The 10675-nt window shown below is 42.3% G+C and overlaps 1 pseudogene; it reads left to right on the top strand.

Annotated features, from left to right (window-relative positions):
* Positions 1-66: 66 nt before the first annotated feature.
* Positions 67-10675, top strand: part of LOC101575485 — a 20136-nt pseudogene continuing 9527 nt past the window's right edge.

The following is a 10675-nucleotide window of genomic DNA, read 5'->3' as shown; positions in this document are numbered from 1 at the left end:
AATTTTTTTTTTTTTTTTTTTTTTTTTTTTAAAGCAAAGTGAGCAGAGAATAACTGCAGTACGAAAATGCTGATGGCTTTGCTTGTAAGCTAATTAATTGGCTAGAGGGAACCCTTGGTGTTTCTACTGCACTATAGCCCTCTTTCGCATCCTCCGTGCGTTCCAGGCTGAGACTGGCCAGTGCAGAGGCATGACCTTAGTCCACCTTGGCCGCTGGATGTAGGGTGAGCCTACACCAGGAAGACAATAACTCAGCTCATCGCTATCCTCAGGAGGTCTCAAGGTCAAAACAGACTCGCTGCCAGACATAGTTGAGTCAGTAGGCAAGACCAGTTTCTCCATGGTGAGTGTACTTGCTCCTCCAGAGTTCTGTGTAAATTCCTAGCATGTTTTTCCTGATGTCCCCACAGAGGGTGAGAGTCAGAGATGCTAAACAAATTCTTCTAGATGCAAGACAGTCCCATGCAAAGAAGATCATGCAGCATACCACATGGCTTTTTTTTTTTTTTTTTTTTTTTTTTTGGAGAAATGGTCTCACTAGGTAGCCAAGTTGTCCAGTCTGGCCTCAGCCTTGTGGTCCTACTGCCTAGGCTTCCAAGAGTGCTGAGCTTCCCAGCATGCTTTGCCACTAGCACATGACATTTTAGTATCATGCCAGGCTTGTGTGGAGGCGAGCCTATTTATGATGATATAAGTCTAAAATCTAACTCCAGCTTACATATTTTGCTGCCCAATTTTAATGCATACTAAATTTTCCATGTATTTGCAACTACCATGTAAATCAGAGGGAAGACTATATTTTTTTCCGTCTCAGAATTTTGCAAAGAATTGAACACTGGAGCAAATCTCATCACCTGGAGCAATATAGCTCTGATACGACGGTGCTACTTCAGGTTGTGATTCTACATATGGATGCAAGCATTTGACCACTTCATGACCCAAATGTACCTACTTAAATACATTTTATTGTGAGTTAATTTCCCTTTTTTCTTCTTAATATATATGTAGAGTGTTTTTTTTTATATATGTAGAATGTTATATCAATGTTTTAACAATATGTATATGGGCAGTATATTATGACATATATGTTCTGGACCCTACTGGGGGAATTATAAAGTATTTGTTATGAGAAGATTCCAGGTCGCTCTTTCTCTTGGAGCAGGCAGTGGTGGTGGCTTCTTTTGCAACTATTGCCAAGATTAAGGCTTGGGATCTTCGAGGCAAGAAGAAAGAAGAGTTGTTGAAACAGCTAGACAACCTGAAGGTGGAGCTGTCACAGCTGCGGGTCACTAAAGTGACTGGCAGTGCGATGTCCAAACTCTCCAAGATCCGAGTTGTCCGCAAATCCATTGCCCGTGTTCTCACTGTCATCAACCAGACCCAGAAAGAAAATCTCAGAAAATATTACAAGGCAAGAAGTACAAGCCCCTGGACCCGCGGCCCAAGAAGACGCGAGCCAGGTGCCGCTGGCTCAATAAGCTTGAGGAGAAGCTGACGATTAAGAAGCCACAGCGGAAGGAGCAGCTATACTCTTCTGCGCAAGTTCGATGTCAAGGCTTGAGCAGTGTCACAATAAAACTCAAACTCTGGCAAAAAATAAAAAAAAAAAAATAAAAATTCCAGGTCTAGTGAGGTGAGACCTAGAAACAGAGGAAAACTACCCATGGAATCCTGAGAGTGGCTCGCTTTCATCTTATTTCTACACTGCATTAGCCAGTGACTTTTGTTCAACCTCTCTGGTAAGTGTGCAAGGGTTCAGAGCCATGCAAGCATGCTTAAGCATGCAGGTCATTGACAATGACCTATGAATCGTGTACTCCTCCATATCGCAGATGTTGGCCCAACTTGGTATGGTGGCTTAGGGGACGTGGATAAAACTTGATATCTTAGAGGTTAGAGTTCTACAGATTATTGTATGTATGGCCCAAGAGGAGGTAGTGGGTGTCCAGAGTGCCCCAGGGGTGGGAGCTGAGAGCCCATTCCTGGAAGGTCAGGCAGACAAGAGATTTCAGAATCAAAAGCACATGAAAGCAAACGTACAACCCTTGGGACCAGGCTGGGGAGGTGAGGAGAGTCTACCCCATGGCATGGGACCAGGCAAGAGCAAAGTCTGAACTCCAGTGACCATGACTGGGGCCCAGAAACACAAGTACTAAGTTGAAATCTGATACCCCAAGACCGGGGCTAGATAAAATGTTGGGCTCAAGGTAGCAAGCCAGAATTCAGAGGGCAGAGCTAGAGCAAGCCAGAACTGAAGGAGTCTCTAAATTTAGGGTTAGAGTGGCTTCATACATTTGGCTCAAGGTGGAGAGAGGGTTTTGTGCTGTATTTTGAGAAGAAAGCCTGGGTGGGAGCCAAGCTGGATCTAACAATCAGGTAGCTTCTCACCTGGTTGGATGAACCCATGTTTAAAGACACAAGGGACATGTCAGCTGGGCAACTGTTAACAGAAGCTGATGCAAGATTCCAAGAGTACCTAATGGTCCTGTGTTATATACCTGGACTCTCTTGACCTAAGGAAGGTGTAAGACTCCAGGACTCAGAGTTCTTTGGCTTGGAGTGGTTCCTAAAGATTTCCTAGAAGATAGTTTAATCTGGCCCTTGAAAGAGTAGAAGAATGAATAATTGAGGTCATCGTTCATTCAGTCAATAGATACTTAAGAAATACCTGCTAGGAAGAAGGTGCTTGGAATGAAGATGTGGACTCAAGAGACATTTCCCTTAGCTGCATAGACTTTACATACTGCTGTGAGTTCCAGAGAGGAAAGCAGACAGGGCTGGGTTGGGTCCACCAGGACTTCCTAAGGCCAGTGAGGCAGACTTAGGGCTTGTTTTTAAGGTGGAGTCTTGCCAGCCCGGAATGCTGCTGACAGTGTGTACTTCATGAGCTTCAAGGCTTACTCCTAAAGGCAACTAAAAATATCATTAACAAAACCTGCATTGGGGGCTGGCAAATGCCTTCTGTAAAGGTAAATATAGTAAATATTTTAGGTGTGCCTTGAAGCTGTGTCATTAAATATTTTTGTTTGGATTGCTTTCAATCATCTAAAAGTAAAAAGCACATTTTTAATTCATAGGTTAAGCCCTTAGGCTACAGTTTGCAGCCCCCTCGTTTATGTTTACTGAGTTACTTTTGTCTAGAGACCAGTAAGACATCCAAATGCACTAGTGGATGATGGCAAATATTATTTATTACAAGTAACATTTGTAGAATAGTAAACATTGTCCGATGTCAGATCTGCCCATTTCATCCTACCTGGTCCTCAAATATTATTGAAGCAAGATAAGCCATTTATTGTCTTTATTTTTTATTTCACAGATAAATAGGTGGCAGCTCAGAAAAATTTAGTTGTTGCATTAAGTCACAGAGCCATAAAATCAGAGGGAGATTGAATCTCTGATCCAGTGATTCTAGGGCTCGTTCTTGATCCACTTCTCCTCTGAACTGGCTGTGTAACCAAATTATTCACAGCTTCCACAGGATTCTTTGGTTTAGTTCTGAATTCGGTTTGAAGCAGCAGCCCTACATTTAAACATGCAAACACTGAATAGGATTTGGAGGACTGTCAGGGCTACTGGAAGGGGACCATGTAGACTATATCCAGGTGTATTCTGAGTGCTGGGGAAAAGCCTGCAAATTGAATAGAAACAATCCCTGCTCTCATTAATCATTCAAATTCTAATGGAAATCATTCTAGTGATAATGATACAATATTAGGAGAACCAGCAGCTACTTAAATGCCACCTATTTTGCTTGGATTTATGAATGCTTCTATTTTCATAATAGTCCTGCTGTACTGGGGATCTTATTTACCATATTTTTTAAATACATTAATAACAATAAAATGAAACTCACTGTATACTAAGAAAGAACTAAGAAGGTAGGCAGGTAGTCAGGGAGGATTTGAACTCAGGTTTCTACACCTCACAGTGAAGGCTTCCCCACTTTCAGCTGAAGCAAATCTCAGACCATGCCAATGACCTGTATTAACCTCCTTCCATTTTGCTGTGCCTGGTGGATTTCCATAAGGAGCAGCATCCTTTCATCTTAGTATCCTGTCATGTATGAGGCAGCCAGTGAACCTTTAGTCATTAGCGCTTTGTGCAGTGATAATTGCTGAGGTGGCACTTCCGGAGTCATAGAATATTGCTTTCCAGAGCTTATGACTCTGAAGTAATCTCCTCAGGCCTTACAGCTTCTGCCATGCTCCTGTAGCCACAGGTGTATGCTACGGAGAGATGCTGTTGTTGACTGGTAGTTAGGCAATTCTGAGGTCTAGACATATACCTTAAGGGTTCAGGGGCCACTGAGTTTAAAGCCAGTTAGAAGATGGGAATGATGCCCTGGTCAGAATTTCTCCTCTGGCAAATGAATTTCCTTTCTAGTGGCTCTAAGAGAAGCACCAAAACCCCTTACAGTAATGATTTAACTTGCACCAATGTAACAGGATTCCAGGTTCAGAATGAGTGACCTTTCCTCAGCTCCTCAGCAGGGTGTGGTGTGGGTGCACAAGGGAAATTTCTAGAACATCTTTTATTTTTTTTCAATCACTTGGAAATTATGAAAGCTACATATGGAGGGAACCCTGGAGGGGTTAGTTTCAGATTTCCAGTTTGCAATGATTGAAACTTTGGCACAAGTCCGGGCGTGGTAGCATATGCCTGTAATCCTAGCTCTGGGGAGGTTGAACACAGGAGGATCCCTGCAAGTCTGAGCTGCATAGTGAGACCCTGTACCAAATAAATAAAATGAAGAAAAAAAGAGAGACTTTGGCACAAAGCAGTTCTCTTTTTCCTTTTTCTTCTTGCCTAAGAAGGAATACTGAATAACACGTAAATGGGTTTTCATTGTAAATAAATTTATTTGAAGAACTTCATTATTAAATAAATTACTTCTTCAAAATTAATTTCTACTTATCTTATAGAGAACTCATGTTTTCAAAGTGCTTAAAAAAGCTTGGTGATCACATACAATAACAATATATTAAAAGCTACACAGAAAAGAACCCATTTTTAAAAACCCATAACTCAACAGACTAAAATAATGACAGACTAGCCATTCATGCAAATTAGCTAACTCACATTTATCAGAGAAAATATTTCATAGCATTAACAACACTGTCATTTAAGAAAAATTAAATGGGGCCCAGAACCACACATTTATTTTTACTGTGCTCATTTTTCATTTGCATGTTTCTTTCTTCTGCTTTTTTTTTTTTTTCTTTAAATGTAAGTTTCAAATTCAGAGTTCAGTAGAGGAAAGAGCAGCTGATTTTCCCATTTTAGTGACCCCGTGGTTAGCAGCCATAAAGCAACAGGAACAAATCTGGCTTGAAATGTGTCCAAACCCACATCTCCCAGGGTGCACCAAAGGCAGAGGAGTAGGATGTGCAGCGGATATTAACTCGAGTAATCTTGGAAATCTAAATATTAAACATATGTCAAAGATTATCAAATGCACATCCACATGTCTTATAGAGATGTCTTTCATCCGAGGAGCTCCGACCCATTTCAATGTGCGTGTGCTGGTTTTCTAGCCCATAAGGCCGCATCAAATCTTGGCACATGCTGCGAGGGCAGCGCAATTTTTCGATGGGTGCCTGTAAAGAAATAACTCCCCAGATCCCGCACTTTTTAAGAAAGCTCTACTTCCTAAAAGACATGCTTATTAATCTCCAAACATGTTATCTACTTATTCAAGTGGCTAAGTCATTTGTCCAGTAAGCAGCCCAGTTAGGGAAACTTCCTGGGGTCTTTCACTTGTGTTCTGAGGCTGAAGTCGCTACGACCCATGTTCCACTCTGCTTGAAGGTCTCAGGCCACAGTGACGAGGAATGATCCAGAGGAGACACTGAGTAGTAAGTAGTAGGTTAGCGCCTGCCCAGTGTGTGAAGCAGGTGACTTCACTTTCCTGCCCACTGGCAAATATACTGATGATGGTTGGCATCTTTTTCTCTGTAAATCTTACCTTACCGGATAATTGCGATTATATTGTAGAAGTACTTACAGTTCCTCTAAAAGTATACAGATATTGAATAATATTATTTCATAAACTCTCATCATGTGTCATAATCCTACTTCTTAACCTCAGTTGTCTTATATGTAAATTGCTTAGGAAAGCCTGACTTGCCCTGTTGGTGGTGCATGCCTGTAATCCGAGCACCTGGGAGGCTGAGACAGGAGGATTGTTGTGAGTTCGAGTCCAGCTTGGGCTACAAAGTGAGCTCGAGGCCAGCCTGAGCTGCATTGCAAGACGCTGTCTCAAAAAGACCAAAAAAAAGAAGAAGAAAGAAAAAGAAGAAGAAGAAGAAAAGAAAACCTGACTCATTCTTACACGCTGAGCTCCTGTATGGGAAGGACTTTGCAAGCTCTCTAGCTCTGAACAAATGTAGACTATCATAAAGGCCCAGGTAGGAGAAACAGCCCTCTCCGCGATAACTAATGGAACGGATGCAGTTTTGTTTCCACATCCATTCATCCGTGCCAAGTGTCTTAGCTTTGTCTCGTTCGCAGGGTCTTTGTTTCGCGCGGGTGCGTTGCTCCGTGCGGGTAGCCGGATACGGCAGAGACCAGGTGTCTGCCTTGGTGCTGCTGCCCTTGCAGGGAATCTGGTACGCAGTAAAAGCTCAATGAATCTGTGCTGAATTGAACGGAATGTATGGAGTGAACGAACGGGTGAATACAACGCAAATGGCCAGCTTGGTCGAACTTCTCTGGAGGGAGGCAGTGCTCTGAGCGTTGCCTTGAGACTGTCTGAGAGCACCAGAGCCGGGCCAGGCGCTGCCGCTTGGCGAGGCAGGAGCTGTAGTGAGGGCCAACCTATGATAGATGGTATTGTTTTTCTTCTAGGACAAAACGAGTTAATGGAGAGCTGTTTTTTTTCTAAATAAAAACCTCAGCATTCAGGTTTGACTGAAGTGTTGACACTTAGGGATGAATATGCGGCTTTTGGGTCTCTAAAATGTTGGCTAGAGCTGGCTTAGAGCAATTGTGAGGGCCAGGGGCTGCCTTCAGGCCCCTTCCCTCCTACTGGCCAAATGGCGCAGCTTGGGCAATCTAAGCGCTCCCCTCCGCTGTCTGCTCTTGCCTAGTTTTTACCACATGGAGGAAGCAGAAGGGCTGTGCTCTTTCTTGCCGGTTGCTCATGGGACTGTGCTCCTTCTGGGAGGTAGTGGAAGGTCAGGTCCTCTGGCGAGGTGTGGATTCTCCAGCCCTGCTCCTTTACGCTTTAGGCGGCCCTTACACTCACAACCTAGCCTAGGCTGGCCTTGAACTCAGGGTGATTGTCCTGTCTCAGCCTCCCAAGTGCTGGGGGCTACAGGGTGCGTGCTGCCATGCCCAGCTTTCCAGCAGGGCTCTTGAGGGAATTGGCAGGGGCTATAAAAGAGGACCTGTCAACTTTGTCACAATGTAAGGACCCAGAGAACCGAAGTGTTGCCACTGTACGGGAGATCTAAAATATGTCCGCCCCCACTCTTAGGAGGAAGATTTGATTATCAAATATGTCCTTAACCCAAAGCATCTGTTTTGGTTATTAAAGTAAAACATGTTTGATTATAAAATAAATGTCTGATTCATTTGTTTATTTTGACCTAGTATACTCTCCTAGGTTACAGTTTGAGAAAGAAACACAAAAACTTTATTCTCTAACAATTTCTCTGGCTCCATCAGAGTGTTCTTGAATAAAGTGACTTGATTGTCCCCAAACTCATTTGATTTCTTTGGAAGAGAAATCGCTGTTATCAGCTAAAGCATTCCAGCACTGAACACGCTTTTCCCTAGTTAGAACAAACGGTTCAGCTAAAGGAACGGCTTGCGTGCCTCCCTGGGTCAAGCCACCATGCTCAGCATTCTTCCTCTGCTCCTGCCTACTCCTCTGTCCTCCACCTTTATCTTTAACCTATATCTCATCAGCTGAGTGTGTCAGGCTGTATCAGTCGCTCAAAGCATCATCCACCTCGGGTAGCCGCAAACATCTGGCCCTGCTGCTGCTGCCTGTGCCTCATTCCTCTACATAAAGGAACTGTCTTTGTAAGAAAACCCTAAGTGCAAAAAATCAAGGTCACATTTTAGCTACTTAATAATAATAATAACAATTAACAATAATAATAATATTTTTTTTTTAACTTTGCCTAGCCACTGTTGCAAAAATGGATAGAAAATCTCATTTTTTGGCTCTAAGCTATGAAAAGTTGAGGAACAGAGAGAGAACCTATTGATCTGGATTTCATGTCAGTGAGCAGAGTACAGTTCCTTTTGCTGATCCAGGTGAGACGCTCAGAGCGAGTGAATGTCACTGCGTGCCACAGCAGGTTAGCACTTGTGTTCTTTCTCACGTCTATTTTTGGGTGAAATATTAGATGAGAAAAGAAAATGTGTCTAGAATGAAGTTCTAGTGACACATCTTCAGAGCATGGAGTGTGTTGGAATGAAACTATAAAATACTGATTTGGGTATATCACATTCAACTGTTAACTCATCAAAGCCTTAACATCTATGTATGCTGAGTAACTCTTTAGCTTAAACGATTCACTTGCCATTTCTTACACGTGTGTACATATGTTTACAGGAATCAGCCAAAATAGTAAACTATAGCCAATTGGAAAGTCAGAATGTTCATTGCTGGTTTAGTTAAAAATGTACTTAATTCTTTAGAGACACCATATGAGGAATATCCTGGCAAGCAATAGGCATATTTTTTGCTTAGGTCTTGATAATTCAAGTATTTCAAAACTCTTATTCAGAACTGATGAGCAACTATAGTTGGATCCAACATTTAGATAGAAACTTAGAAGTTGGGAACAATATCAGAGATTGTCTAGACCAGTGTTTTTCACTTTTTGGATGATAACAACTTCTGGTCTTTTTCCATCTCAATTGAATTTAAATCTTCAGGGCTGAGATAGGGAAATGGTATTTATTTAAATAGTATAATACATATCTTTTATATCATCCGGGAAGGTTTAAACAGGCCTGCTCTCCTGATTCTTTGCCCTATGTGAGCCTGTGTATTAGAATTATCTGTAGAGATTATTTAAAATGCAGTAGGCTGCTTAGTGGATTTCATGCCCTTAGATTCCACCTTATGCATCTACATTTGAAACAAGGTACACAGGTAAAGCCAGAGCAGGTCTGGGATGCAGTGACCTAGTTTGTTCTCTGATAGATCAGAAATCCCCTCCAGAATCTTTTGCTCCAGTATTTGTTTAACTATTCTGACTCAGAAACTATTTTACTTCTGTATTGGAGGACTCATAATTATAGATAGTACTTCTCTGTATTTGGCCAAATTATGACTTCCTGCAGTCTTTTCCTGTCCATACTTTTCCTTCATAGCAGCAGAAAGTTCTTTCACGTGTGAGGCTTGCAGATAATGCTTAGCACCTGTCGGGACTGTCCCCAGCCCCTGCAGAACCACTCTCCAACAACAACAGACCACACACTTAGCTTTGCATTCACTACGCTAACCACACAAATTGTCATCCAGAATGTTGCCACTGTAAAAGGGACCTTTCGTGATGTCCATGTTCTTATTCCTTGTTACTTGGTACAAGACATTTTGCAGTATCTTTATGGGGCTAGGGAAGATAGCTCAGTGGTCTAAGTGCTTGCCTGATGAGCCCAAGGACCTGGGTTCGATCCCTGGTACTGTATGCCATGCAGATCATGGAAACTGGGCATGGTGGTACACACCTATAATCCTAGCACTGGGGAGGCTGAGACAGGAGGATCACTATGAGTTTGAGCTGCATAACGAGACCCTGTACCAAATAAATAAATGAATAAAAATATCTTTATGAAAATTAGTATAATGCACAAATAGTATTGAGCTCCCATACATATAACATTCTACTTTAGATAGAAGCCTTGCCCCAGGTACCAGAACTGAGCCCAGGACATTAGACTGATACTACGTGAACCTAACAGGGATGCAGTTCTTACCCAGTTGTTACAGTAATGCAGCCCACGTCTGCACTCGTCATTTTGAAGGCCATGACACTTTACTCTGGGATAGAATTCAACCAAGATTGTAGGAACTCCGACAGGCAACTACCATGACTGCGATTGCCATTACTATTATCTTACAAGGATTATGAAAGATAACTTTTAGATAGTTTACAAAGTCCTTCATGCATCCCGCATTCTTACAGCATCTCTGTGAACTTCTGTTGTTTCAACCTGCAGATAGTGTCTTATTTAGTTCATGCTGCTCTTAGACTGGACGGCTTGCAAACAGCAGAAATCGGCTTCCTGCAGTTCTAGAAGCTGGAAATACAAGGAGGTCAGCATTGTGGGGTTCTCCGAAGGGCCCTCTCCAGGTTACCAACTCTCAACTTTTCATTAGCAGAGAAGAAGTAGCAGAAAGAGGATATGCTTGCTCTCTACCATCTTCTTGTAAAGGCATGAATTCCATTCACGAGGGCCTCAGTCGCAAGGAGCACCACCTCCCAGTATCATCACATTGGGCATCAGATTTCAGTATATAAATTTGGGAAGAACACAGATATTTGGTTCATAAGGTTGGACAAACTGAGGCTCAGAGAAGTTTAATTGTGTGTCTAACACATGGTCAAACTAGAATTTCACATGGCCTCTGACTCTAACTATGAAGCATTTTCTTTTTTTTTCTCTTTCTTCCATTCTTTCATTCTTTCTTCTTTTTTCTTTTCTCTCT

This window comes from Octodon degus, unplaced genomic scaffold (assembly GCF_000260255.1).
Source record: "Octodon degus isolate 3935 unplaced genomic scaffold, OctDeg1.0 scaffold00109, whole genome shotgun sequence".
Lineage (NCBI taxonomy): Eukaryota > Metazoa > Chordata > Mammalia > Rodentia > Octodontidae > Octodon > Octodon degus.
This window is presented reverse-complemented; position numbering and strand designations above follow the sequence as displayed.